Source organism: Charadrius vociferus, unplaced genomic scaffold, assembly GCF_000708025.1.
Source record: "Charadrius vociferus isolate BGI_N301 unplaced genomic scaffold, ASM70802v2 scaffold110, whole genome shotgun sequence".
NCBI classification, from domain to species: Eukaryota; Metazoa; Chordata; class Aves; order Charadriiformes; family Charadriidae; genus Charadrius; species Charadrius vociferus.
Genome location: NW_009646761.1, coordinates 2,783,189 through 2,809,124, shown reverse-complemented (window position 1 = coordinate 2,809,124; position 25,936 = coordinate 2,783,189). Strand labels below are relative to the sequence as shown.

Below are 25,936 nucleotides of genomic sequence, written 5' to 3'. Positions count from 1 at the left end.
CCCCAAATTCCTCCCCCCCGCCAACAGCCCCTAACAAATTCGCATTGTCAAAACGCACACTTATCAAAAGTCATTTCATTTGTGAAGAGTTTTTATGGGGCTAATAAAACTTTAAAGCTCCTGACTCACGAAGGTTCAGGAATGACTTTAACAATATGCAGTCGCTGAATAGAGATGCTTTTCAAGAAAACAGGCAAACTCAGGGGGAAAAAAGAACTCATCAAAGTTAATATCCAGGTTAATACCAATCAGCGAGACAGCACATGACAGTAGATTTAAACCAGACGGATGCAAATCTCTGCCGGCGAGAGGGGCAGAGGCGGTTTCCCAATGTGGTCTGAGTTAAACAGTGTGAGGGAACAGTAGCTTACAGTTGTCAGGTCCGATCAGAACAGGGTCTCCCAGGCTGGTTTAAGACAGCTCTGCAGTGTACTGATTTACAGGGCTGGGACCCCCGATAATTAGGGTAAGTTTAGAGGAAAGCAAGTGATGGCTCTAACTGCTTAAAAGGAAGGAATAATGAAGCAGAAAGTTAATGAAATCTGAAGCAAACAGCCTTCAGCTTGGGGCTACTAGCCGTGCTTCTCCGAAGGTTGGGAGCATATGCCCGTTAATCGGCCAGACGGGAATGAGGCGCACATGTACGCATCCCTGTGCTGCGATCAAGGGGCACGTTCAGAGGTAATCTCTGGAAAATACAACCCCGAAACGTTCAAACTGCTGTGAGTGGACTCTGGCTGGGGCCATTAGGAAAGCCACACAAAGATGCACGCAGTTTACTACAAACACGTCCAGCTGGAAGACAGCTCCGGCGCACAGCCGTCTGAAATGGTTCTTCCGAATTAGGTAAACCGAACCATATGATGCCATTACCGGGTAATACAAATCCCCCATGTTTTCCTTCTCCGACCAGGGGTAATGGGTTTCTAGGGCTGGGCTGAAAGTTTCTGGATATGATGCAGAAGGGCAGCTTAAAAACACGCTCCAAACCAATTTATGCTTTTAATTAAAGTCAGATTATCACCGTTTCAGCACACACTGATCCAATTTGCAAAAGAAAGATCTCCCCAAATTATCCACTAAAGCAGCATCCAATTCCAACTGAAGGCACATCTCTAGCAAACTTACAGCCTAATTCGTCATGATTTTTTTTCAGATTATAATAATGAGCAGTAGACCGTCTCATTAGCTATTTTTCTCCTCAGGCTGCAAACTCCCTTCCCAAAAAAGACAGATCGTGTGTCTTTCTAGGTATATTTCCATACAAAACACTTATTAACAGGCTGTTGCTGTTATCAATTTACATAAACTAAATGTGCAGCCCTCTGGTACGTATCCCAAAAATAACCAACAACTTCACTGAATTTATACCAACCAACAAACATGGGGAGGGGGTTGTTGTTTTTTCCCATATTTTAATAGAAAATATGTTGCTATGTTAGTTAACACACCCATGCCATCTGTTGGGTTGAGAATTGATGCATTTTCTTAGAACAACTATGTTTTAGATCTGTCTGCCTAGATACCCCGGGAATGGAAATGTTTCCCTTCCATGATAAAATACTTGTAGTCGCTATAGTTTCCACATCAGGATTCAATTTATGTTTTTAATTGTGGGACAAACTGAGAGGACCTGGCTGCCAAAGTCAGAGTTCGTGAGGGGGCTGACTCCGTGCCTACCCTTCCTACCACGGAGAAAATCCCATTGATGTTAGTGGGGTGTATCAGGTCCCCAGCCAGGCTTCCAATAAAACATTTCATGGGTAAATAAAAAAATGTACTAAAACCTCTGACTAAACGTACTAAAAACATGGAGGAAAGGGAGAGCCCTCTCCGCCTCATTATGTGGGGAAATGTAGATGCTATTCTTATTGTAGGATCCACACAAAAGCTAAAATTTTAAGCTAGGTAAACTATGTCAACATTGTAACAGTAGAGAAAAAAGTACTCCTTGATACAATAATGCCTTTATAGTAGTAGAGGCAAGAATAAACACATTTTCCAAATACTATGTAGAATTCCTACCAAGAACGGTCAAACTAGGATTTTTAAGCAATGATGAAAGAAATGATTCTTCTTCCCACGAGAACTACAGCATCAGATAATACTCCGTCATGAATGAATAGCTGATAAAGAAATAAACCTGATCATTAAGTAAATGATTCCACCCCCAGGTAGCTTGGGATGGTGGTATCCCCATTGGGTCCCATGTGGGTTGGGTTCTTTATCAAACTGAAGAAGAGAGAAAGACAACAGAGAGTTTCTTGGTAAATAGTGATATTATGAAAATATGCTAAGCTTGCAACCCATGCTGGAAAACCCACGGGGGAAAAAAATCGCTGGTCAGGGTGGCTACTTTAGCATCCAGTCTGTTTGACTCTGAGGAGGACGGGGGAAGATGTTCATTACCACAGGCAGCTACGCCAACTGGAGAGAGAAAGGTTTCAGTGACGCAGCATCGCTGACAAATCCACCGCCACCCAGACACCCAGACACTGAAATTAAAGACGGGAATACGCGTGTTGCCGGCTCGATTGGCACCCATTAAACCTAATAACTAACCATTCTCACGAGTTCCTAGCTCTGAATTATCAAATCTGCAAAGAAAACAACATCCGTCCACTTTTACACTCCAGTGGAAGAGGTGGTCCCTTGCGGCGGGGCCGCGCAGTCTCGCCATCTGGAGAATAAATCGAGTGTGAAGTACAGTATAGTTTGGGACCAAGCTCCGTGGCGGCAGCCCAGCAGTTAGTTCATTAGTCCCAAACTTGCAGGGATTAGTGTGGTATCAGCTCTACTGTCGGATGGGATCAGGCAGGCAGAGCGCGAGACTTGGGGAAGGGGGTGGCAGCGAAGAAGGAGCCCCTCAGGCTTATTTATAAAACCTACGCAGTATACACACATATATAGGTGCCTTTGGTAACTGTACTATCATAGTGTCCTACCAGCTGAATCTGTACCCTTCCTTCTTCCCTTCTTTTCTCTTCCCCCCCCCCCCCCCCCCCCCCCTCCTTTTTTTTCTTTAAGTTATATGTCAAGACATAGAAATTTCCGCTTTGAAACAGAAGGAATGCCACAGAGCTGGAAGTTCAGCCGCCCACTCATCCTGGACACACTGTTAATACAGCAATCATGAAACAAAGATGGCCAGATTAACAGAATTTTGGGGACTGCAACAGCAGACAGAAAAATGACATTTTATTCTTTCTTTTCAATACCCCACAAACCAGGTTTCCAGCATTCTGATTTCTAGACCTGCCTGATTTTGGGGACAAAATCTCTGTTTTGCTTTATCTTTTTTGCCTCGTCTTACCCCCTTTTTTTTTTTTTTTCTCAGGGCCTTCAGGTCTTAATGTAAAGACAGTGGGTATACCTAAAGATATGTTTATGTGTAGATCTCATCCTGTTAACATCTTTTGGTAATAATTCTTCACATGGAAATGTAAATATATGATGCGCTAAAATGGCAGGCCAGAATCTATCATCCTCATTGCCATAATAAGTTTGCATGTTTCAAATGGCAGAGGAAAAATTAATTACTATAATCACAATTCAAGTTATTTTTGTGACAGGTCTGACATGGTAAAAACATACAATTATGTGTTAATGTTACTTCCCTGGAGTGGTTTGTTTACAGGACTTGACATTGCTGAATCTTTTGTCACTTATACTAGTGTATACCCTACCAATGCGTCTCTCAAATAAGATTGTGCAGAAGTGCACATGTATTATATACCCACAGCGTTTTTTGGGCAAAATTGAGCTTCTGCAGAGGGAAAGTCTGACATTTTTTATATGCTTAATTCTCCATCAGTGAAGTGATGCCATACAGAATGATGCCTCATTTAGTTTCAAATTCACAGATGAGATTGACAAGAGAAAAGACAAATTACATTTTTTTTAAGGAAACAAAGAGAACAGTAATCATGGAGCAGAGTGTTTCTGAGAACAGGAGGCACCTGGTTCATGAGACTTGCCTTCTACCTTACATGCATCAGGTACTTGTGAGAATAAGTCTTTGAAATGGCAAACATTTCTAGTTAGTCTTGTTAGACTGAAAAACTGCTGTAAAATATGCATACATCATAAAGCCTGCAGGATGCTGTTATTAAATAATTTCTTTTAGTTACCTTTGAGCAGAAATCAGTTGAGGAGTTTTTAAAGACTTAAGAAGTTTTAAAAGACATTTTATTTTGGTTCAACGGGGAACACATCAAACCCACTATGTAATCCTAAAGGAAAGAAGGGGCAGGAGTGGGGAGGAGGAGGGAGAATAGGGTGTCCATCATGTAAGTCAGTGTTTCTCCTCTGCAGTTCAGGCAAACACACCTTTTAGAGCACTGCAAGATTTTGATTTTTTCTGCTAGTCTTTCCTGAAATCTTCAAATTCTTTCTGTAATAATTATTTGGGCTACTCAAGCCTTTCCTTTTTTTATACCAACCTTTTCACTTTTCTGAAAGAGAGATTCTTCATGACATAATGAGTCATCTAACTGTGCATCTCTAGCATCTGCTGCTTTTCTCTCTGCTCTGCTAATTGTCTTTACATGCAGTACATGGTCCAGCAACACTAAAATGAAGTGAACTTCAACAGTCAGCATTATGAACTAAGCTGCAATTTAATTATGGTCTGCTGAGGAATCTTAATTTCATTGCCCGTTTTCCCAGAAGTTTCATTTAAGGCCTAGGAATGCATTAGTGCACCTAACGACAATTTTTATCCTGTATTTTTAAAGGACAAGACCTCATAAAGCTGTTTACGAATAGTTGGGAGCTGCTTGCTGCCATGTAAGCTTAGCAAGCCTCTCCCTCCCTCTACCAACGTGGACAATGTGGATCCTGAAGATATTAGGTGGGGTCGATCCAACCTCATCAGAGTTGGACAATTTCCAAGCCTGCCTTGAGACGCTGTGAACATGGGGAACCAGAGAACAAGAACCTGAGGTCCACCCAGCCGGCAGTGCAGGACCCAGGGCCCACGGATCCTGATAAAGCTTTAGGGATGCTCAGCTATGTAAGCACTACGTTTCTGCTGAGCTGGTGTATCTGAGGATGTGTATATTAGTGCAAGTGCAAGACATTTTCACAAGCTGTGTTTAAGATACTTTTCCAACTTGTGTGTATCATAGAAATTTAAATAGAGGCCAGTAGGCTGCTAGAATGAATTGGCACACAGAAATATTCATGTAATATGAGGACTTAGCCTAAGTATCTCTGTAGCAAAAATAATACAGCATGGTGGGGGTGTGTGTGTATACATAAACACAGAGACAGGCTTATACCTTAAGACTGTGTACAGAAATATTTCAAAAGTTTTTTTAATGACAGTACTATATATGACAGCTTCGATAAAAGAAAATTTTGTTCATGTACGTAGGCAGCTATTCTTCTGTCTGCCAACTTTTATAAACACTTACAAAGGAGATGTAAACAACCTTTCAATTAAGACAAATCAAGCTAACACTAATTTAAGCTGGCTGCAAGATGTAGTCTCTTTACTTTTTTCCCTGGCTTTCTGAGGATGCTTTTGGTTTTGTGACAGATTAGCATCACAAATGAAAATTCTTTAGAAGCATTAGTGTTAATTAGTCTTCCTGGACAGTCCGAATGAGCTGCTGCATGATGAAATGAGACCACAAAATATTCAATATCTGATGTATCAATTAAAAAACCCCACAGCTATGAATTTCTTTCATCCAGCACATGAATTTAACTATATGTTATGGCTATGTTTTACTTAAAAATATGCTAGTTTAAGATGTAGTTTCTTGGCATGATGTAATAAATTATTATGGAAAATGTGTACATTCAGGGCATCTGTTTTTTATTTTTATAAATGTAACTTTTTGACAATGCTGATAATGAAATACATTGCTGTCTGTCAAAAGTACATCTGCTTTAACATATTATCAACCCATGTTCAGCAGCTGATTTTAGGTGTGCTGATTCTAAGTGAGATATGGATCAAATGTTTTGAAGGTCGGCAAATGGGTACCATCAGAAGCACCGTTTAATTACTGCCTCAATTAGTTAATAAATTATTTGAAAAAAAATTTAAAGCCAAACGAGGTAAACATTAATCAGTGAGGAAAGTTAAAGGCAAGCTAAAGGCAAATAAAAGTTTGGGTGGTGAGGCAATGGAACAGGTTGCCAGAGAAGTGGTGGATGCCCCATCCCTGGAAACGTTCAAGGTCAGGCTGAACGGGGCTCTGAGCAACCCGATCTAGTTGAAGATGTCCCTGCTCATTGCAGAGCGGTTGGACTAGATGGCCTTTAAAGGTCCCTTCCAACCCAAACCAGTCTGTGATTCTATGAAAAGTTTATCAGAAAGAAAAAAACTGGCCAGAGGCTAGTACTTGTACTGGTACTTGTACTCCTGCTTGTACTGAAGGAGCCCGCGTCCGCCCCGAGCTGCTCAGAAGCCCCTAAGAACAAGGAAGGCATTAAGAAAAATCAGGTCAGCTGTGCCATGGCTTCCTTCATCCTTTCTCTTTTCTGGAAGAAACTTTTCCCAGTCTACCCGCAGTTTCAATAAAACTAGCTGTTTCAAAGAGAAAACTTGGAACAACTGTGCATGTTTTTTTGGTATTGTGCAAATATTGATTAACAGCTCTTACCTCAGTTTTCATAAAGTGCTTTATCTGCATTGGTAAATTAGCAAATTAATATTCTGTAATGTGATCAAAATCCCGCAGAGTTCTCTAAGTCCAAGTGCTTGCAGGTCATGTCCACGGTAAAATCCTACTTGTGCATAAAACCTCTCATCTCGTCATTTTCCACTTACATTTTAAAGTTAAGTGATGTCACCTTGTAGATGCATGTGTTTCCATGCAATGGATTTAGCATGGGGGTTATGACACTAACTGGTCACTCAGGTGTCTTACGCAGAGCAAGGCGCCCCCAGGAAGTCATCCCACCAGGAAGAAGACTTCTTAAACCTTCTCATTTCACAGGCAGCTTTTTAAAGCAGAGATTTTCTCATGCAGTCCCGCGCTCCCTTGTGAGATCATGTCATTTGTCTCAGTTTCTGTTTATGGACCCTCTGAGAAAATCTATACCATCAGATAACTTAGCTCCCATCCTTACCTAAAGGTCTTGGGTCCCAACTGCCCACAAGGCACAACTGCTCATTTACATCCAGACTCTCCTTTGGGGTAGTGAATCATCTATTTCCCCCGAACCAAAACACAGGTGTGGTTTTAGAGATGGATCTCTCCCGGCATCGCACCCAAAGAGCAGTATGGACAGGCCTGCACCAAGTTCAGCTGCCTCCCCCATGCTCTGTCCTGTGATGCTACTCCAGCAAGCCCTGTGTACCTTCAAACACTCACAGGTGCCATCTTGCCATGCCCCAGGGTGTGCAACACACATCCTCAGCTAAAGGTTAAAAAGCCCCATGTTGATATGGCACACTGCTCAGCTGCTGGAACTGAAGACAAATCACCCAGGAAAACAAATGTACTGTAGGTCCATCAAAGCCCCACTCTGTGTCATGGGGAGACCCAGACCCACGTGCTACGTATCCGTCACTGCAGTCAGGCTGCTCTAGAGGTTTGCCCCTATGCAATGTGGACATGAACCCCTCTGCCCCACTAGGTGAGGGCACCAGGGATCTCTCCTTGGATCAGATGCATTTAGCATTGCAGAAATAGCCTGTAATTGCAGTAATTACTTCCATGGGAGAATAATGTTAGGAGAGCATGAACATAATTTTAGCTGGTTTTAAGTTTAGAAGCTTGAAAGAAGTAGATGCCAGGAGCACTGAATAGATAGCTCTCCACGGGGATGTTCAACACAGGAAACTGATCTAACAAGCTTTGCACTAAATTGACACAACTCTTGCCTTCCTGCAAAGCAAACTTGTTTTATACATGTGTTTCTCAGCCAGTGCTTACCTTAACGAAGACCCGCCTTGCTATGCTGGATTTTGCCAGAAATCCTTCTTCTTTCTCTAACAGAAGGGCTTCTTTCTGATAGAGATCCCACTTGGATGAGTGCCTGGGGTGAGTCAAGGAACCCAAACGTCCCACTCCACCCCAGATGCAGGTTTTAGCACATCCTATAGGCAACATTTTCTCAGATGCTCGTGACAAAGCCCGTTACAGCTAGCTGCTCCCTCCTGGCAGCGTCCCTGAAGAATGGGCAGCAGTACAAAAGCAACTGCACCCCTTTCTTTCCACCCCCATACCCCCAAAGTGGGAGAAGAGAAACAGCACCAGAATGCCACGTCCCGCATGTCCCTGCATCAGCCGTGACTAGCTGAGGCAGGAACTGAGCCCTCATGTATAAAATAAGATCAACTCTATGACTCATGTACTCATGGCAAGGACTAAGGACCTTTTAGAAATGACTTCACTTGTTTTCTGTGGTCTAAACCAAACCTGGCAATGTGATTTTTCTCCTGCCTAGACCTGCGGTCAGTTTGAAAGGAACTGAGATTTTTCTTCAGTCTGAAAGTGGTATCCGAGGAAGTGGTTATTTTCTAGGTCAAATCTCCCCTGTGTCAATCCTGTGGTTGTAGTATGATATTTGTACATCACTGATAGATGTACTGGTACAATATGATACACATCTTTTTAGACATGTAGAGAAGAAATCTTAATTGTTTATTGGTGTTCTTCAAAACCTTTATAGGTTCCTCATTTAGATATTCCTGATTGCAGTGGAACAAATTACTGGAACTTGTGACATTTCGTTCCCTAATCTTTTTTCAACTGTATTTTTTTTCTGAGGAAATCAATTATTTTCAAATGCTAGGCTGACTGAGAAGGTGCTCCTTAGTGGGGCATCTGGAATATCTGCAAAGTTTAAAGTAAGGTTGGTGCATATTCCCCAATGAAAGGACAAGCTAAATTAATGAATGCTTATTTCTGCAAGATCTAAGCAGTTCCTACCCTCTTCTGCTTATTCCCACCCCATGCCTCACTTTTTCCTCATGCAAGCATTTCCAATGCATCTGTTTCCTGAGCCAAGGTGCAAAATGAATCACTGAAGCAATCACATTACAAAAACTCAGGTTTATTTTATTTCTGGGTGGGACGGTAGGATTTTTTTTGACCCCAGACCATGTCAGCAGTCCCGTTTACAGCATGGCCATACAAACAATTGCACCACTGCAAGCGAGGGGGTTGCAAAGCATCACAATAAGCAGGGAGGAAAGGAAAGGTGGAAAGAGGAACTTCCTGAGCTCTTTTTGGTTTTTTTTCCACCAGAGCCAACCAACTAAGCACCCATCACCTCACTTGTTTCGTGCTAATAAGGAGTAGCAGGTAGGATTCAAGCAAATGCCTGCATCCCATAACAACCATCACTATGAGTCCCCATTCTTACATCCGTAAGTATTTATCCATAACATTACCTCAGCATAACGGACCAGGGTATCTGGAAGCGGGGCACCATGTCAAATCACTGAGTACTTGACTAGCACAACTTTTGCCTTCACTTAGGTTGCCCCCTCCATAACACTTTGCCAGGCCTGAATATGTGCTGCTTCACCTGTGTTTTCGTTACCTACTCTTCAATCTGTCCAAGTCCAAATCCGACATGGATTTCATCCACTTCGAGCAGTCTGTCATGCTTTAAGCTCAAATTCTTTATGTCTGGCTTCTCAGGTATTTTCTCTCACTTTTTGGAAAATGACTCTGCCAAATGCAATGCCAATAAAAGACTAATAAGATGGGTTCAGCTTTGGACCATTTCTTAACACATATAATAAATGCTGGGTCCAGCCTGGATCCTGCCTTTGTACTGGTTTAAGTACTGTGAATTTCGTTGACACCAGTAACACTAAGTTGATACAAAGCTTTGGCATGCATCTGTTCACCAAAATGCTGCAGTATAACTTATTTTCCTGTGTGAATGAACTTCATGCACAATCAGGATTTTACAGCAGTATAATTGCATTCATACAGTAGTGCTTCTTTGATTATATTATATTAATTTTAAAACAACGGTGATAAAATGGAATTCAGTATTCACAAATTTGACACCCATTAAATTGCCATTTTTGCTCACATTTTTTTCTCACATTTTTGCCCAACTTGCTTCATTGTTGTGTAACTGCCTGCACTAAATATGTACTTAGCAATTTTTTTGTCCGTTTGACTTGATATGAATCTTCTTCATGATCTGAATGAAGGACTGCCAAAACAGATTCATGAAAACGTGCCTACTTACCTAATGAACGTTTTTTAAGGGAAACTGTTCTGCTTTACTTGCTAAAACTGTTTATATTTTTTGATTGCTCCAGTAATAATGTGTTTTGCATTGAGAACAGAAGGTAATTTTTCCCTCAAAGTGCTCAGAGATGTCTTCTCCAGCCAGAATCTTCACTCCCATTGCCCACATCAAGTGCAGGTTAACTCTGGCAGGACTCAGGTGATGGTCCCTTCCCTTTCCTTGGCAGTGGCTGCTCTCTCGGCTGCCAGCTTGCCACCAAGCATCGTGTCCATCTGGCAGCCACCCCTGCAACCTCTGGAACTTCCCTGGCTCCATTTGCTCATTCCAGCTGGGCACCGAGGCACCATCCCCGCCAGTATGTTTGTGGTGCTTGTGCCAGTGTCCTTAACGCTGCTGGATACAGCAGGTCGTTCAGGTCCTTTCCTAGTTAAGGTGTCTTTGCTTTCACTTGGGATGGGCTGTGGCCAGTACAGTCCAAAGTGGTCCTCACACCACTTGTCAAGGGTTTGGTCTACATCTAGAGAACTGTATTTATTTTCTGAGGGTAAAATACACGGTGACATCAGTGCTGTTCTGCTTTATCTGGCAGTGAGTTCCCTACCCATTTGTCTCCCCAGTCGTTCATTTGGCATGCAAAGGTCAATAAACTTCCTAGGAAGTCTCCTCTTCAGAGGCAGCAGGTTTCTGCAGCAAGGGTGCAGTAACAAGTCTATTGTCCCTCTTGAGCCCACTGCACTACTCCGTCATCTGAGTGAGCTGTTGCAGGTGCAACAGTGCCAGAAAAGCATTGCAAAGTGTCTATCTTACAAAAGTGTCTCTCTTTTCTAGTTCCTCATTCAATCTATCACCTTCCCCAGTGGGCTTCAAACACAGTCACAAAATCACAGGATGGATGAGGTTGGAAAGGACCTCTGGAGGTCATCTAGTCCAACCTACCTGCTCAAGCAGGGCCACCTAAAGCTGGTTGCTGAGGACCATGACCAGATGGCTTTTGATTATCACCAAGGATGGAGACTCCACAACCTCTCTGGGCACCAACTGTATTGGCCACCCTCACAGTGAAAAAGAGTTTCCTGATGTTCAGAGGGAACCTCCTGTGTTTCAGTTTGTCTCCGTTGCCTCTGGTCCTGTCACTGGGGACCACTGAGCAGAGCCTGGCTCCGTCTTCTTGGCACCCTCCCTGCATGTATTTATATACACTGATGAGATCCCCCTGAGCCTTCTCTTCTCCAGGCTGAACAGTCCCAGCTCTCTCAGCCTCTCCTCATAGGAGAGATGCTCCAGTCCCTTCATCATCCTCATGGCCCCTTGCTGGACCTTTTCCAGTATGCCCATGCCTCTCTTCTATTGGGACCTCTGGCATTCTCTTTCAAATGATTCACAAAGTTTAAAAGTCCTCTCTGCTATTTGTCAGAAGTCTTTGAGCATATTAAAATTGTCTACTTCTTTTTAATTTTCTTGAAAAATGTTAAGGTCCATTTAAAAAAAATTACTGGTGTTCACCACTCCAGTTTATTCATTAATATTATTTTGAAAAAAAAAATGCTTATGTCCCTTCATGCTCTCAGCATCACCTTTTCTAATACAATTCTTGTTTCCAACTGAGTGATTTGATCGTTGCTTTAAGATAATTTTTCATCTGTTGCTTATTTGGCTTTATTTCTTCTTGACCAGGTTTCACAGCTTCAGATTCTGTGTTGGCAGTTTCTTGGCCAGTTTTCCCTTCCTGTTGACCAGATATAATCTCTGCCAGTATGGAAGCTAAGTCCTCTATTGCTGGCCAAGCAAGAATCAATCATACTGAATCTTCCTGATATAAATCTACACTTAACACAAATGTAATCCTCTTGGGAATTATCATCCACCCTAACATAAACTTTGTTGCATTTTATGAATGCTTATGAATATTAATTAATTATTCTATCCCACTTACATGCATGTTTGTATATAGACGGCTATCAGGATAATTAAAATAGGAAGACAAGAGCAGCAAAATGGCTTCAGTTTAGCAGCTATATAAATATATATATATATTTAAGAGCTCTGCTTCTGTCTGTGTTTCTCAGGACAGGTCGCTATTCATCTCCATACGCATGTGGACCTACTTTCCGGCTATTCTAGTCTCACATCTATATTGCAGAATGGCTGTAAAGCCACAGGCAGGTTGAACCCCATTGTCCTCTAGACCATTCAGGCTTAGCACAAATGCACGATCTAGCGACGAGAGCTTTCACTCAGCCAATTCTGCGTGCCCAGAAGTTCAGCTTAGCTTTTTCATCCTGAACAATGGGGAAGCAAGGGGGATAGCCTAATATTTTATCCTCTGTTTTGCCTACGTCGTCTTTGTCCACCAGTGGTTTGCAGCGCTAAAGGTAAACCTCTTGCATGTAATAGCTTTCAAAAAGCTCTCCTCCCGTAGACAAGGAGATGATGAGTTAGAGTCACTGTTTGCTGTTATCCTAATCTGTTTTTCAAATGAAGATGCCTTTTCTACCGTCTATATAACTCATTCTGTTCCTTCTCTCTGTGGCTTCCCACACCATGGCACAGTCTCTGTGCTGAATACAGGACAAAATTCAGAAAATGTGTTCTTCTGCTGTCCTGTCTCCCAAGGATCACCTCCTCCCTTCGAGCTTTGCTTGTACTTTTTTCACTGCTCCTAGTCACACAAGTTATTGAAATGTTTTTGTTTGTTTTTTGCTGTTTCCCTCCCTCGCCTTCAGTCGATGTTTGTAAAGCATTTAACACTACACCAGGCGGGTTAATTTACTGCACTAGTAAAACAGGCTATTTGGAGTGTCTTGCAACACTGACATGTTTTCAGCTTGAAAATCAGATGTCTCCATCCCAAAGGAAAGAATTCTTGCCAAAGCTTTGTTTATATCGATGCCAGGTGCAATCTGGCCCAACAGTGGTAATGACATATGAACACTAAACAGTTTGTAAAAAGCATGTTTCAAAATGAAATCTGAATCCTATATAAAAAGACCCAGGTAAGAGTCTTACGAGGAATTTGCCTGGTGTAGGAAAGTATTTCTTTGTAGAAACATTAATTTGGCTCCTGGGCTCCCTTTAGTGTTATTAGTGGCTTCTGATTTCAATTTTTTCATTACAGATTGTTTTTCTTTTGCTTCTGGTAGAGTTTTCAAAGCCACAGGTTTATTGTGTAGAAATATTTTAACAAAAATTACTGTAATTACTGTATTTAATACTTTATTTTGTACATGGCTCTTGCATGTATGATTAACAAAAGAAACCTTTCCTCTTTTTGCCTTTGTAGAGAGCGACCCTGTTTTGGTGAAAATTAGAAATACTGAGATGCAATGCATACTGCAGCACCTCTTGAAAGGAAATTGCCAGAACTGAATTGCATCCTTTTCTTTTTAGACAAGTTCAAAATAGGCTTTCAGCCCTTAAGGAGATTTTTTTGGTTAGTGCTGGCTACAGAGAGGGAAAAAAATTGTTAAACTGGTATGAGAGTCCTGATTAAGCAGCTCCCTGCCCATAACGTGAAAGCATCAGAAACCCTGGTAGGCTGCAACTTGCATATGCTTGTCTGAGCTCTGTGATGGTCATATACTCAGCATCGCTTTGCGAACTTCGGTCAGATAAAACTGGAAAACAACGGTGGGTTGACACACGGAGGGGTTTTTAAAATGTGCTCAGATTTTGTTTGCAAACCTGTAATAAATTGACACTCCCACTAAATCAGCGGCCGTTTGCATGAAGATCTGGCCTTTAAAAATCAATGACATTTAAGTAGTGATCAGATTCTTATCTCTTCAGAGGGGCAACATTAAAACCAAACCCCCATTGTTGCTGTTAAGTACATGTACTGCAGTAAGGAAGGTGCGCAGCGCGATCTACATATCATACTGGCATAGAGCAAATCATTTGCCCATAGAATAAAGCAAACAAAAGCCGGGAGAACAACAGCAATAAGAGACTATTTGACAAAAAGCTATTCATGTGCGCAACCCATTACCTCACCGCATACCTAAGAGTAAGCCAGTGGCTTTGGGTTTTGTCTTAAGGAGAAATCCGAGGGAAATATTCGGGATGCCTTTCCCATGTGTTTGAAGTAAAATGATGAGATCAGTATGTCTTTAAAATGAGAGATAAACCACTTAATACTTTAGCTCAAACTTCAGAAATCATGATTCTTGAATCAGTGCCTCAGCAGAAAAGGAAAGACTCAGATTTGCAGATGGCAAGTTGCTTGCTGCAATCTGAAAGGGTCTATACTATAATGGCAAAAAATATGACTATATACACTTTCTTCCTCTGTCCATCTGCCACTGTTATAGTCTAGTGTGGGGGTGATTTTATTTAAATTTGGACTGTTTGCAGGCTGATTTCTCATTTCTGCAATCATTAGGTTTGTCACAGACAGAGTAAATAGATTTTTTTTTTTTTTTAAAAAAAACCCAACTGCTGCCTTGGTGCTGTGTGACTTAAATAGTGAAATCATTGCAATAGGCTCCCACTGAAAAAATCTACATACATCTGCTGCTGGTCTGCATGGTATCTCATCCAGTGACTGTCTATGTACATCTATACATGGAGGCTCTGGGAATCTTTACAATGCTTGTAAGTATTTTCTGAAACGGAAGATGCATAATAGTGGTAATGACCAGACAGACCAAGAATAAAAGAAGAGAGATACGTTAATAATAGAAAATGACTAATGCAAATGGGTATTTAATTTATTAATATTTAAAGGTCATAGGAAGAGTCATCGTGTTTTACTCACTTATTATTCACCTTCATCCAGGAAAATTATACACTAGCTTGCCACAGTTTCCCCCGCACTCATTTTGTAAGGAAAAATGTCAGTGGACAGAGGTATGTATTTATCAAGACACAGCGACACTGAAAAGCTGTCAGGAACCATGACTGCAAACATCAGATCGTTCACCTTTCCCCTTGCTCAAGACTTGCCAAGAATAGGATATACAGATGGATTATTCTTTATATTTGCAGAGGGACACGATTTGCTTAGAAGAAGCTTTTGTGCCTTCTGCCATCAGACCCTCATCCTTGCAAGGATGACTTGGTGAACTTGCCTCCTGGAGCAGTGGTCCTCATGGACAAATATCCCCCCCCCCGGCCCAGGCTGGTCCCCTGCGCTATCCTCATGCCTCTGGGCTCCCAGCAGCACTGATGCACCAAGGACTTGTCCCCATCGCTCCGCAGAGTCACCCCCCAGGACACCCCGCTCCCCAGAAGGCAGGCGGGCGGCTGCAAAGAAGAGGAGCAGCTGGCTAAAGCTGCCAGCTCTGCCAGGCTGACGGCAAAGGAATTGCAGCAAATAATGGAAATCGGCTCCTTGAAGTGTTACATTTTTAAAATGGCCCGTGATGTTACAGGATGCATACAGTGGGTTTAGGGCTTGCAGGTCATTAGCTCAGGGGCTCTGAAAAATTAATATCTAAAGGCAGACTTTTAAAGCGTTCACTTTAAGTAGCATATTCTGTGAAAATATCAAACTAAGATTATTAAAGAGTGGTGATTCCCCTTTCTTTTGCAGAAGGAGTGTCAGTGAACAAGCTGGAAACTCAAGCCCATCAAGAGAGTAAAGATTTTGGACCTGTGCTTTGTACAAGCTGGAAGAAAACAAGGTAGCTGCCAATAAGGTTTCATCCTGCTTTGAGTCCCATGGCAACTCCAGTAGTGAAGGGGGAAGAACAATTTGGCCCACCGCTTGGCAGCACCTTGCAAGGTATACATCTGGGTATAAGTCAACTTCCCAGCCTAACTACTGGCCCCTCTTATCTATTTTTGGCTTTTTTTCTTCTTTTTCCTTTAAAATTTCAAAGGAACTTTGATTTTGTTATAGTTTGCATTCAATATGTGCCCTCCATTGAAATGTTGTTGATATAATACACCGTACTTGTTGTTCTAAAGTCAATGAAAACAGCATTAAAGAGCATTATTTGCTGTGGATCTGAAAATACATAAACATGAATGTATTTCTTTAACTGAAGAAAATTAATAGACAGGACATATTTTGTTACATGGTTCTGAAATTAGGATCTTTATCTAAAGCTGATGTAAAAAATAAATGTGTTTTAAGCGATGTAAGGTTTAAACTACCTAGCATCTTTGTCACTTATTCTGTGTCAAGTGGGTACAGACTGCAGTGATTCTGATAAGGAGGTTTTTCACATTCACTGCTACCAGAAGTAACCCAAGATGTGGGGAGATGTGGTAAAGAACGAGGGTCATATTTATAATCTGGAATGCTGCAAAATGTATCTCTTCAAGTTTTCAGCTGAACTAAGATATTTATCTTAACAAGATCTAATTAGACCTAATTTCCATAGCATATCAATTATTTTCCTCATTATAGTAGCTAATGCCATGTTCAGATATCATGGCAATCAAGCTTGCGATTTCTAGAAAAACTGGTTAGAAGGCTTAGTATTAAGTGTGTTTCCAACTGTGAAATTTATCCTTCCGAGCAATGCCTCCCAGTTTACTCACTTTGTTCCAGGATTCTCCGCAGCATATGGCCACTGGAACCCATTAAATAACACGAAGTAAGACAAAGTCAGCGATGAGTCAAAAATAGCTGCACTAGTGAATCGCCTTTCAAAATTCTGTCTCTAACAAGAAAAATAATGAAGAATAAGACATGCAATTAGAAGAAATTAAGATCAATTTTCCAGCCGGGTTGCCTACATGGTGGTTTCGAAATCCACGTCAGACACCTCAAATAAAAGCAGTCTGATTGAACACCTGCAGCTCTTGGCAATGCACTCGCGCTCATAAGGCAGCCAGGCAATTCTTGTACACAAAGTCCCTACCTCTCAGTTTTATTTTCCCCATTACCTAAAACTCCTAAAACTCCAGGCCCTAATCGCTAGGTTTGACAAGTTCCTTTCTCCTCCTAAGGAAGATACCCAGTGTTTCCAGTGCGTGGCCATATGTGTGCCATATACTTGTTGGACAAGTCCCATTTGCTCAGCAGGAGAGTGAAGGCACTTTTTTTAGCACAGGAGCTTGTGACAATGCATTTGGCCAAATATATTGTCACAATATATCTGGATTCCTCACATCCAGCCTGAGTCATCTCAAAGTTGGGTGTCTGCTCTAAGATTTTTTTCTAGAGTCTCTTTTACAGTCCATAGTGAGAGGTTGGTCTATCTGGAAGGAGATTTATGTCCTCCTAGACTAGCTGCCTGAGGCACAGAGATGATTTGTTCTTTGGAGGCACCCAGGTCCCTTGGCTGAATACGCAGGGAGCCTCAGCAGCTAGTTGAGACCAAGCACCTTCTTCCTAAAGAGCTGCAACAGGCACGATGGGTCTCACCTCAGTGTTTTTGGGGCTGGTGGCTCCTATCCCACATGAGACACAAAACATTTCACTGATATGAAAGGTTTAACTATAGACCGTTGCTGCTATAAGAATATCACACTAACAGTGGAACTTCAGGAGAAGATCAATGTACGGTTACACTGACATGTTGCATGGCTGAGAGCAGGGAGATGCTTTCGTTCACAGCTATACCTTAACCGAACGCTAGCCACCTACCTTTATCTCCTCTCATTTAAAATACACCCACTGCTCTGAATAGGTGCGTCTCAAATGAGGCACAGGAAACATGCAAGTTTCTGAATAAACCAAATTCTTTATTTGATGCACTTTGAAGCTTCGTAGTTATTATTATTTTGTTACTTTTGTATCCCACTCCTTTAATTTGCAAGTAAAAAGATGCTTCATCTGGCTATCCAAATAGTATATTCAAACAAAATATCCCAGGAAATAAACAACTGTGCTCTTCTGACCTGTGTTATGAACAATAAAATGTTATCTAGAGTCCACAGACTGTAAATACTGTGTCCGCTCCCTTATACCTAAGCATATCTATGAATTTAATGGGCATATTCAGGTATAATGCAGATAGGATTCTGGCCACATAACTCCTAATTGATTTAAAATTATATGGATGGTAACGGTGCCAGAAGACAATTTAGTTTGCTCTCTTTCATACTGAGCTGAAGTTGTTTGGTTTTCTTAAAAGAAATAAAACTGATAATTGTCACTACAGTAAGTAAATATGTCTGAATACACGCAGAAAGCAGATCTATTGGGTAAGAAGGTTACAGAATCTCATTTTGTGGTCCATCTGCTCCCTCTTTGCTTCCCAAGCCAACAGACACTAATCTGGGATGAAGAAACTGACAGGACATGGGGGAGGAGTAGACGGTCACGATTCCGACTCATTTCAGCTTTTTGATATATGTGCTCATGCCATTGTGATATAATTGAATGAAAATAATGCAGTGGAGTCAGAAGGACAATTCAAACAATTATGTATTACAGCAGCATTTTACTGTTCAAGACTTTCTCATAATTTCAGTGTAATTTATATATTTTACCTCTAAGCCTCAAATGCTCAAAATTAATGTTCAAGGATAAAAGGGTGTATTGCTGGAAAAGATTGTTAAGCAGATAATAAGCTGAACTAAACTGCAAAATAATCAGATCGAGCTAAGAAAAGTGTCCAGGGTACTCCTGTTGGAATTTTTTTTTGTTCTAATTTGCATCTGTGCTGAAGGTCTTGAAGAAAATGTGAACAGCACTCCAACAAAAATTTTCTAGTGACCCTAACATGAAAAAAAAATCAAAAGCAGTTCAAGAGGATGAGAACTAAATACAAAAGAACTAAGGATAAAAGCAAAATGCAAAGCCATGGACCGTCAGTGAGAAAGACAAAGCAGAAGCGGCAGTGTGGCTAACCAGGGACAGCAAATGAGGGATGTGCTGTGTGACAGTGAGGTAGTGAAAAAACAGCCAATGGAGCTGTATCGTGTCACCTCCATCTCTGTACAGCTCTGCAACAACAGTACTGATAGTCTTTAGTTATTTTTAATTCTGGGCACTTTGTCATCAGAAAGACCATAATAAATAGAAATATGTTGGTACTGAAGCAAGAAGGAGCAAGGTAAAAACAAGCTATGAAAAGAGATAAATACATATTGTTTGGTTTAACTGTGATTAAGACGCAAGGTGTGTACAAATAATTTAAGCATGTTAACACTCCACTGAAAGCGGTAAGTTCTTGAACACAGTAAAAGAGAAGTATCGCTAGCATTTGGGATAAGTGCCATGAAGAAGTTACAAAAAATAAAGCCATTATAAGTGGGAAAGTGTGTTTCATAGTTAAATCACCTAATCCAAGATTTTAAAATCATTTTGACCACCACATGATGCAAAGCACTGACACAGCATAAGGTCCCTCTGCCAGGTGAAGGCTGTTCATACTTTCTGGAAGGGTAACTTTAGCCAGGATCAGAGGCTGTGGAGGTGCATAAAAATAACTGGACTTCCCTCAGCTAACCACGGACTTTTCATGAGTCCCTTCTCATCTCCTTTCCACACTCAGTGCTCCAAAACTATGATTCCTGGTTGTTCTTTGGATGTGGTTGCTCTGCCTTATGTGCAGGTACCTGAAGATTCATGAAGAAGTTGGCTTAACTTTGATCTTTTGTTGCCCACTGCAAAACACCTGAAATGACTCAATTGCTCCCAAGACACTACAGCCCAAGCCAACCACATCAAACAATATCACAGTGCTACTGAGCACCAGTGTCAGGGCTGAGCTGGTGGCCCCAGCCAAACATGATGGAGACTATGGGCCGACAATGGTATTCCCAGGAACAGCAGCATTTGGTCTGGGCACTGAAGGTACTTGGGTTGTGAAGGCAGCAGCCATGCAGGGGCAACCAGGGGCAGCTCAGGAAATCATCATGTGGATGTTTTAGAACGGTGGAGTGGTAGACAAGGGAGAGTTCTGAGCTAAGCCTACGAGATGGCCAAGGGCAATGACAGAAATTCAAGGTCAGCACTACAATGAGCTTGCCAGCATCCAGACAAGGACATAGACACAACTGCAAATGCAACAGGAGATTCCCTGGAGAAGCAGTCATCCTTTGGCGGTTCTTTCCAGAGCAGGTTAATGACCACACCATAGATGGAGAAGAGATGACTGGAGGGAACCTCCCAAGATGTTCAGAAATCAGCCTGACTTCCACATCAATCAGTGTGAAAGCAGTGTTTGGAGGCCCTTTGTTTCAGTTTTTTTCTGGGCATGTTGAGAAGTACTGAGCAAAAAAGTAACTTCTTATAGCTCTGTCCTCTCACACACACACATCCCCCTACATAGCTGTCTCAGTTCTGCAGACTCTCAAACAGCTCTGGCCTAGCACAGGGTCTAAAGTTTCCTTGCTAAACTCTTGCTGATTAGTGGGCCTTTCTCCTTATGGGCTTTGCCCTCCCTTGGATTAATGGTCATGAATCACATGGTATTGATTTTGTGAGAGCCAAGAATTACATACAGAAAAGCTCGTACATAATTACAGATCATCCTCTGAACTTCAGCTAATGCATCAGGATTTGTAAAAATCAAACCTGATCTTGAGATAACAAAAGGGATTCCCAGCACAGCAAGCTTTTCCAGAGAAACCTGTGCAGATCTCCGCTTTTTTCGTTTAATGCACTACAGGCACAGTATGTAGTAACAGAATAAGGGTATGCTTGGCGTGAGCGAAGATGCGCATGCATCAGCCTAGACGAGCACAGATCTAAGTCCCATCCTTCGATTGGTGTGGTGCCTTCAAATGGTCAAAGTGATCAGAGAAACATAGAACAGTTAGAGTTGGAAGGGACCTTGAAGACCATCTAGTCCACCCCCCCTGCCATGGGCAGAGAAACCTCCCACTAGACCAGGTTACTCAAAGCCTCATCCAGCCTGGCCCTGAACACTTCCAGGGATGGAGCTTCCACAACTTCCCTACGCAGCCTGTTCCAGTGTCTCACCACTCTCAGAGTAAAGATTTTCTTCCTAATATCTAATCTAAATCTACTCTCTTTCAGTTTAAAACCATTACCTCTCGTCCTATCATGACACTCCCTGATAAAGAGTCCCACTCCATCTTAGGCCCCCTTTAAGTACTGGAAGGCTGCTATAAGGTCTCCCTGGAGCCTTCTCTTCTCCAGGCTGAACAACCCCAACTGTCTCAGCCTCTCCTCATAGGAGAGGTGCTCCAGCCCCCTGATCATCTTCATAGCCCTCCTCTGGACTTGCTCCAACAGATCCTCCTATATTGGGGCCCCAGAGCTGGATGCAGTACTCCAGGGGTTCTCATTAAAGTGGAGTATAGAGGTGCAGAATTACCTCCCTCAACCTGCTGGCCACGCTTCTTTGATGCAGTCCAGGATGTGGTTGGCTTTCTGGGCTGCAAGCACACATTGCTGGCTCATCAAAAATAAATCTAAGTTCCCTTTCCTCACTCTCTTGTACTTTGGAAACTGGTCTTGATCTATCCATCTTCCACTGAAGCTGTCAAAAATTCTTTGTTTCCAGGAGCATGAAGAGAGAAACTTCCCTCTTCTACTTACACTGGATCAGAGATCCCTGGAATGAGAGTCAGTGTCATTGTTTTTAATAGTCCTTGATTGGATTCTTTCATGAATATGCTCTGTTGCTTTTTGGACTGATGTTCATTTCCACACTATCGAGAGGGGAAAAGAGCCTAACTATGATTGTGTGAAACAGAGCTGCTTTTTGATTTGCTTGGAAAGTGCCACTTGATAATTTTTCTTGTTTGAAGCATCTTGGCATCTGCAGCCAAAGCCAGACAACTCAAGGACACAGCTGGTCCTACAGGCTCTAGAGAAAGCCTGGGAACAAAACCAGGCCTGCAGTGGTGAGAGAAGACTCAACAGAGTCAAAGTGCAAAATCAGACTTGGCAGAGAAAGCCGCCATGAGTGTGGAGCACAGCCAGGGTTCAGTAGGTGCCTCGGTGGAAAACATAAGGGCCTTTGTCCAGGACATGATTAGCAGAGGTCAGCTCTCACTTTCTCCTCAAAATCCCATGTCCAGCCTTTAGATCCCACTTCTTGATGCAGCTGGAAAGCCCAATGAAACAAAGATTGCTTTGACAACCCACATGTCCATCACCTGTGGGAAGTGAGGGCCAAGAGCTTTGCTCGCTTTTACTTTGCAGCCCTGAATATCTGGTAGCGTGGCAGAGAAAGCTGGGCAATCACCAGCTTCCAGGTGGCCATGGCAGTGTTTTTGTGCCCTCTTTGCAAAGCAATTCATCAGCTATGAATGTGGTCCTTCTCATGCTGGAGCTCTTGCTCTGCTGCTGAGCCCTCACTGTGCTGCTGTTGGACCTCGTGTCCTTGCCCACTCTCGCAGGACAGACACCGGAGTGCCCTGTAAGCCCAGCTCCACCTGAAGCCTCTCCCTGTGCATGGTCTGGATGTCAGAGGAGATGGCACTTGAGGCTGGGGACTCCAAGCACAGCCCTGATCCCACTTGTAGGGTCTTTGCTGCCTCCGGTACGTGCTTTTGCAGCTGTGAGCTGCTGAAAAACAAATGGCATCTTGAAAAAGACAGTTTCTCTTGCAGGTTATCTAACATGGTGGCCAGTGCCCCACACTGCAGGGGGTGGGCAAGACAAACGCAAAGGGGCAGGGGATGCTGTGCACCAGACCTGTGTCCCATGCTGACAAAAACACTGTCCCACGTGCCCTGCTGTGCTCAGCGGAGGTGCCTAAGCTGGAGCCGCATCCACTGACTCAGCAGTGCATTAGATCCTGCAGTGGTGGCCTGGGGCTGACTGTCTTGGGAAGGAGCTGGCTACAGAGTGGTGAGACCTGACAGGTGGCACACAGACAGAAAGGAATTAAACCTTTATCGTTCACTGCTCTTTGATTCACTGCAAATTCCTTTCTGAGGAAGGGAAAAAAAAAAATCATGTCTTGTGCTCGATCAAAGATTTGGAAGATCATTAAATGCTTCAGTGCTTATAGGGACTTAAAGACTAAATAAATGCAAAAGCTCTGGAAAAATTCAAATTCTCCTTCTCTGCACATCCACCTTAGGACCCGCCTTTTGAAACAGCCAAGCATTAGAACTAAATGTTAGTCTATTTCTCTTAACTTGTGGCTCTTCCTTGTCTTTTACCTTCCCACAGCCACTTGCTAATGCATATCTTGGTTCAAGTCCAGGTATCTATCCTGAAAACAGGATGCATGACTTCTAAAATCCAGGCAAGTCAAAGCATTAGAAGGATTTACTGCTCGTGGTACATCACCACATGCAGTAACTTCTCAAGAAGGAAGCGACACCAACCAAAATAACATAGGTGGGTAGGGTGAAGGAGCGAAGTAATCCATCCTGACTGGGCAGACTTAGAAGAAACTGCTGCCAAACAGACATGTAAGAGAAATTACTCGTTGTTGTAAAATGCACCTTCAAGGCAGTTATAAACAAAAGTAACATGAAAATATGGATGTTCAGATTAATAAATTAAAAGCAATGACAATTTTCATTGGTTCATAAAATATACAATTAAAAATTACTTTTCTGCAGGTAGATAAAAATATACAATCTGTAAAGGAGAACCCAAGTGATGCTATAGGCTTTAGCTCTAACATATTTGGCAATAGCCTAATTTAAGAGATTTAAACGGAGCTTTGCACAAGTGTCGGAGAAGAACCCATCCCCCTTGATTCCATTCCCCCACGGGGGCTAGTGCCGTTCTCTGCCCAGCACCGGACTCGCACCATTCCCACCAAAATAACGTTTGCTTACTAATGGCTCTTTCTCCAAAAGGTGTAAATGGGCCCTTGTTTGAGCTTGTCACAGATTCAGCTTTACTCTTTTATCTCCAGTAATTTGGAGGGTTTTTTTCCCTGCAGATAGTTTCTATGTTCCACTTGCTGCTATTCGCTAGAGAAAGTCTCTTGGGCTTTTTGCCCTTTGTATTTCCTCTCTTCTTTCATGTGGAGAAGACTGCCAACGTGGGATTTGCAAACTGCTGCCAATATGGGATTTGTGCTGCTGCGGCTGCCAATCTTTAATTTAGCATATGTATAAAGCTAATTTTTGGACACGATGCTAGTGCCTGGCATCTCTGCAGGAGTCAGCCAGGTTGTAATGTTTGTATTGTACTGCACTATAAAAAACAATAAAAAGAAAATATAAAGGAAAAAGCCTCTTATCTGTAGCTTTATAGCTACAGATATGGTCTAAATACTTGTATTCTCCCTCTGCATCTAAAATTCACTTCCTCCTTTCTGTGCCATAGTCCTTTCTTTTAGATTTGCAGTTTGTGTTGCCTGCAGTAGGAGCCAATGATAGGCTCCCGCTCCCTACTGAGTATATCTTCGTATTAAAATGTATAAATGCAACTCTTTAGCGGAAGGAAAAAAGACTAGTTTCCCTTTAATTATATTTAAACCACACAGCCACATGTGTGAAGTCATACTTTCCCCTTTTAAAAAAATATTTTAATGCAGACAATCGGAGAAAAAAAATCTAATAATTCAGGAAACATCTTCCTTACAGAAAACATGAGCTTGACTACCCTTCTTTGGCAAGGACACCTGCTGTTCGGGAGGAGGTTCCTGCAGTGAATCCTCTAAAATACGGCAGTGCCATTCTGGCCCCCGCACGGCAGTGGGAGCGAGCTGAACTCTGGCTCCGGGAGTACTCCGTATGGAGGACCTCTTGCAGGCCCAGGGAGCTCCTCGGCCGTGCCCCAGGAGTGGGCAAAGAGGAAAGCCACCAGGAAAGCCAGGGTGGCAGGGTGGGCAGAGGAGAGCAGCTTCACACTGCCCCATGATGGTGGCTATAGCAGAACAAAGGCTATAATAGGGGGGCATGGTTCCCAGTGGTCCTAGATGGATTTATAGGAAAAGATGGATTCACAGGAAGCGCTGAACAGCAGCAACAGTTTGCAGCTCTTCCTTATTACTAAACCTTTACCTAAACCTATTCCAGTCCTTGTACTTGAAGGGTGGACATTCACCAGAAGGAGTGCGGGCATGAAGGAAACTCCAGAGAATGAGCTGTAGTTTGGAAGAGCATGGCGGACCACAACAGTGGCAAACCAAACTAGTGACTTAAAAAGTGGGGCCCACTGACTGCATCCAGTTTGAGCATCTTTCCCCAAATGCAGCGGAAAGATTCATCAGACAAATACAGAGAAATAGTACATTTGCTTTTTACAAATATTTAGTGTTCTGACAGGGTGCAGAATCTATTTTGAATTTTTTTTTTTCTTACCAACAGAGATTTTTGCGATTTCTTTTTCCACGATAGATATCAGACGAAGGAAAATGGTATTGCACTGTCCTGGCATCACTTTTTCATTTTAATTACTGTGCTTTAAATTACTGCATCTACAGAAGTCCACAATATAGCGTCGACTACCCAGTAATAGAAGGTAGTTTTTCCACATGGCTAGACTGGTATTTTCTAAGAAGGAGATCTGCAAGCTTTCCTACTTTCACGGCGGCAGTGCCATGTGCCGTAATGAGACAGGATTATTGTTGCAACTGCTCTTGAAGGCCTGTCTCCCCAGGCAGCCGAAGAATGACTGAGTCATGCAGGTGATGCATTCGCTGTACTGAGACAGACAAAACCCCGAAATCCACATCCAGGCCTCTGCTTGGCGCCAAACAATCCCCCCGTGTACCCACGCCTCGGAGGAGGGGGGGAGGAGATGGGGGTGGTGGGGGTGAGAACAAACCTATTGATGCTGAGAAAAACCAAATAGATAATATTTATTAAAAAAAAAAAGGGTGTGTGTGTGGGTGTCTAATGCTAATACGCCCGGCACAGTCATGCAGAAAACCCGGAGTCTGATTTCTAATCCCAGCCTCTTGTTCCCTTGGCTGGCCGGGAGCGTGTGCGGGGTGGAAGGAGGTGCCGTGCATCACTCAGCGGCAGC

At 42.6% G+C, this 25,936-nt stretch overlaps 1 protein-coding gene across 1 annotated transcript in view; it reads right to left on the bottom strand.

Moving 5' to 3' along the window:
• CLYBL (citrate lyase beta like) overlaps window positions 1-25,936 on the bottom strand; it is a 122,237-nt gene that overhangs the window by 30,210 nt on the left and 66,091 nt on the right. The window lies entirely within an intron of this gene.